The following is a 4985-nucleotide window of genomic DNA, read 5'->3' on the forward strand; positions in this document are numbered from 1 at the left end:
TTATGAGCTCGGTGTCCACCTATCTGCTACCCCTGACCGTTCGGTCTCTTCCACTAGTTTGAGCGCCGGGGACTGTGGTATATTCAAAAAAATACGGTGACTATTCGTGAAGTGATACGTAAGACCTCGGCACATCATCCGAACGGCCACAATGTTGCATGAAGTAAGTTAGTAATGCGGAATCATCAGCCGAAAAGCCAGGACATTATTGAGGTAGTTCAGCACAGGACAAGGGGAGTACACGGAACCGATGGCCTGAAATCCAGCGCGTTGTAGGGGGAGTAAAAGATGGCACATGTGTGTGACGGGCACGAAACAACAACACCGATTCGTTTTTGTGAGAGTGCTTCACAAGTGCCGTTGAAAAAGGATATGGGAAGGTAATCCTTGCATTTATTGGCAGGTTCCATTTAAGTAGCAAGAGCACACTTGCATAGCCCTGTTCACAAGAATTTTGCCTGTAAAACACAGGTAAATCCGACAGAAGCCTAAATCAAATAAAGAAATGATTGCCCATGCGTAAAAACCAAATGTCAGCGATAAATAGGCACCAGAGTTATTACAAGCAGAGGGTTCTCGACTAAATAGTGAAAAGACCAGGGGCTACCTTGCAAACCCTGAAATCACCCCTGTGCTCATCGCTCTGGATGTGCCAGCATTTCAGAGAGCGAAAAGTAGTGCTCAAACATGCTGCGAATGAGTACACTTAATGTCTTCTACCGATCGTTGTAGTGTCGTAAATTTTCGCGCGAGTTTCGGCAAAGCGATTGCGCGTAGACGATAGTGCCCCTATTCATCTTCGGAAAGCGTCGTGAGACATGTCATAATATTCATAGTAGGGAGGCTAATTTTGTTCATATTGTAAAAACAAAATAATGCGGATCCCACGCACTGTGAGAGTCGATGTAACCGAAGCTTTCTGTGCTGTTTGTTCGGACTGACGATAATTCCCGGTGATGTTCCGGGCGAATGTTTTTCTTCAGTATTTATAGACCAATACGAGAGTGGTGAGTTGATGTTAAACGTTACATTGGGTGCATCACTGCTATTTGTTTGCATGGTACACCAAACACATAAGGCGACGTGTTTGCTTGAGGCGTTGTTGTGCGCAGTTGTGTATAATGTCTGAGAGGGTTTAGCATTATTATTGCCTCGCATGGCATATCGCATCGTGGCACAAGACTTAAACTTTAATTGAATTATGGAGGCTGGACGTGCCAAAACCCCAATCGGATTATGAGGCCGACACCTCTGTGTTCTTTAACGTGCACCGTTCTTGTGTCTCGCTCCGGTCCAAATACGGCTGCCGCGGTCGGGATCGAACCCGGGACCTCGAACAATGCCGTAGCTGCAAACCTACTGCGGCGGTCACAGAAGTGTTGATTAGACGTAGGACCGCTTCCGCAGTGTTGCCGAGGCCCAGCGGTGTTTAATGCGGCTTTCAGCCTGTACGCCGTGTGTCAGTTGTCAGCATGGTGTTCATTTTGCTGAAATGGCAGAAGCGCACTATACCGTGTACTTCAGTTTTCCCGCAACCGATGTTCTCTTGCCTTCTCAAGTCATCATTCAGCTATCTTGCCCTCTCCCTTTTTGTATGCGAACTGCTTGAGGGAGAAGGCTTTTTTTCACTGGCTTGGCGACTGCGTCGGTTCTACCCCTTCTCTGCGTCTTATCCCTCTTCCTCTCTACAATTTCGCCTAATTTGGCTCTTTTTCTCTACAATCTTGCACATTTGAAGAAAGGTAAGCGCTGCATTTTCTCTAATCGTTTTTCAGTGCTTTAGCGTCGTTTAATAAGCTTCGCTTTAAAAGAACAAGAACATTCGATTGCCTCACTACAAGTCCTACAAACCATTCAGGTGCTTTAATGTTCGATAACTTCTTCGAAACCACCGATAATTCGCGGTATATTACTTATTCTGCAGGAAACATTGTCCTTCAAGCCCAACAGCCTGTTTGCGGTATCGAATCCAGGCCACGGCGGCCGCATTTCGATGGGGCTAAATGCGAAAACACCCGTGTACTTAGATTTAGGTGCACGCTAAAGAGCCCCTCCCCTGGTGGTACGAATTATTCCGGAGTCTCCCACTGCGGCGTGCCTCATGATCAAATCGTGGTTCTGGCTCGTAAAACTTTATACTTTTTTTAAATGCTTCCAAAGGTATTCCACGTAGGCACAAGCGTACACGTGCTCTGGAAAAAGTATAACAAAGAGCATTCCTCGTGTTACGGAAAGCGATATGTAAGGCGCGGACAAGACAATTGTTCAAGGCCTACATTTCTTTTTTTCATGACAGCTGTCGGTGAGGGAAACACAAGTGCAGCACTGACGCGGTAAATTAACAAAGAAATAAAAATAAACTAAATAAAAGAACGCTACTGCGAAACACTGTTGAGGCACATGCAGAGGCGCAGCTGGACCGCAGCTATGGCGATTAGTCTGCAGAAGGCACGCGTAAGTGCGAGATTTTATTTTTTGCAAGCTATCATTGCAAATGAACAGAGATGGTTCACCACATTTATTATCATTTCTTCCTTTCTTTCTTTCTTTCTTCCTTTCTTTCTTTCTTTCTTTCTTTCTTTCTTTCTTTCTTTACACTGTCCGTATGAATCGGACACAATGCCCCGAACAATAGCAGTTTCGTGCTTGTGCAACATCTCGCAATCATTCGATCATCTGCCGACTAGTAACAAAGACACGAAAGTAGAGTCAAGTAACACAGAACTCTTACTAGCAAAGAACTGTGGCGTCTCGCGAAACCTGCTATTGGAGAAGCAGTCGACAGCCCTGAGAACATCGTACACAGCGCAACCATGAGAGTATTCCTCGCGATCTGCTTCCTTTCCTCTGGTAAGGTCATTTAACTTGTACATTAGCAAAGAAGTCTCTATCCTTTTTGTCGCGTCGTGCTTTCCTCAATATGCTTACGTTCAGATAACTAATATTTTTTTCATAATAAATTTAATGCAAACACTAGAGTTAACGTAACTTGTTACTATATGTACGTCCTGTGTCACGTAATGAAGTTTTGAAGATCCGTACAGCTTTTTCCCTAAGGTTTTACTTTTTGAGGAGTGAGCCCATAATCTCGTTAGCGTACATTCTCTAGGGAAGCAGGAAGTGAGGTTGAACGTTACATTACTCTATACTTATAGAGCCTGCGAAGCACCGGATGATTGTGCCTCCTGCTGCCTACGTGCAGCGTTGCATAGGCAGTATATAGAACTGCGGAGGTAGCGCTAAGGGCAGGGCTGTAATGCGATGAAGTTAACCCATTTTAGTGAAAGACGACAAAGTCAGTTCGGCGAAAGTGGTCGTTGCACTGTTAGTTTAACAGGAAAGTTATATAGTCGTATTTCTTCTCCGCACATGTTCGCTTTTAAGGTGGAAGGGCCCCACTGAGTCGCTTTTGCCACTGTTAATCGTGCAGAGTTACCGTATTTAGACAACTCATTAAGCCTGTGAACGAGCGCATGCGTTCCTTTGTGACAATATGCTTTGATGTGTATCGAGAGAGTTCGAAGGGCAGTGAGGAAATTTCGTAAAAGTACCGGATTAACCAATGAAAAGTAATCTTTTCTTTTAGTAGCCCAATAATCACCGCAGAAGAGATCCAGCCACGTACATGTCATGTACAATAATAAACTGATTGCCAAACTAAAATTCCCTAATGTGTTTCACATAACCCCGAATCAACTGGTGGAAATGCAAGATTAGAAATGCGAAGTATGCGAAATGTAGCTTGCTGTGCCTCTATCATGCGACATATGCGCCGACAAATCGACGGAGGCAAAACGGTGGTCGCCTTGACAAATAAAGTCTCCTGTTACACATGTTTTACATTATAGCTAGTATGTAATGCTACGTGGAAGATATCATAGGTCGCACTCTGCTACTTCCTAAAACGATTTGTGCGATAATATTACTTCCCTTTTATGCGTTTCGCTTGGTGAAGTTGCATGAAGTCCTTGACATAAAGAAACTTACATGACCGCTTTTGGCACAATATTCTTGAAACGAATTACCTTGTTCTCCTTCCTTTGCTAACACCAGTACTTCGGCCAGGACTTTGACTGCAATAAACGTGGTAAAGACTTCAATGTTCACTCACAGTCACAGTTGAAAGAAACTCATGCCCATTCTTCACATGGATTCAAGTAGTGCTGAGTTATTGGCCGAAAAGAATATTAACATTACGGCACCGATTATAAAGAGCATATCTCTTTTTTATTGAATTGAAAATATAAGAAAGTGTCTTTGTGACCTTTTAATCTCTTTTGTAATAGCGATTATTTTCTGAAATTTGCTGTAACTAGCGCCGCTTACATTGAATAACTGTAACATGCACGCATGTAAGGATGCACTAAAATGCTCTTAGCTCTTTTCACCCAGAGTGCTGTTATCACTCAGAGAAGAAAAAAATTAGGAGCGAAACACGTAATTTAGGTGCCAGATGTCATATATCACAGCACGTATGAGATCGCGTTTTACGTTTCTATTAAATACTTCAGCTGAAAACATACCATAACATCGATGCTACTTGCGAACCAAGTAATTAACAACCAAAAAGCTGAGGAATATTGGATTGTCATATTATTTACGTTAAAACTGCGGTGGTTATCTATGACTACGAAAATTCGCGCTTAAATAAATGTTACGGCGTTTACATCTTACCCAAACGCTGTGGTCGCTATAAGTGCACCATGGCTATGATGTTCTCGTGTTCAGAATGAGGCCACATGTACGACTCCCTGTCATGGCGACCTTGTTCCAATGTGAGTGAAATGCAATAATGCTGGGTAAGCCAATTCCGTTTGGTCAAAATTAATTCCTAGTCCTCAACTACGGTGTCCGCGGGAACCAAATGTGCAGCTTCGGGTCTTTAAATCCTAAAGCCTATTTAGAGGTTAAAGTTTACGGTTAAACCAAAACACGTCAAACTTGGATACAGCAAATTACGGTTTTTATTGAACAGTCCAAGACTT

At 43.3% G+C, this 4985-nt stretch overlaps 1 long non-coding RNA gene across 1 annotated transcript in view; it reads left to right on the top strand.

Moving 5' to 3' along the window:
• Positions 1–2267: 2267 nt before the first annotated feature.
• The window catches only part of LOC140218777 (uncharacterized), an 8653-nt gene continuing 5935 nt past the window's right edge, over positions 2268–4985 (top strand). Inside the window, exon 1 of the long non-coding RNA XR_011894963.1 lies at positions 2268–2850. This is a non-coding gene — a long non-coding RNA (uncharacterized lncRNA). The remainder of the gene's footprint in view (positions 2851–4985) is intronic.

The sequence above is a fragment of the Dermacentor andersoni genome, chromosome 6 (assembly GCF_023375885.2).
Source record: "Dermacentor andersoni chromosome 6, qqDerAnde1_hic_scaffold, whole genome shotgun sequence".
Lineage (NCBI taxonomy): Eukaryota > Metazoa > Arthropoda > Arachnida > Ixodida > Ixodidae > Dermacentor > Dermacentor andersoni.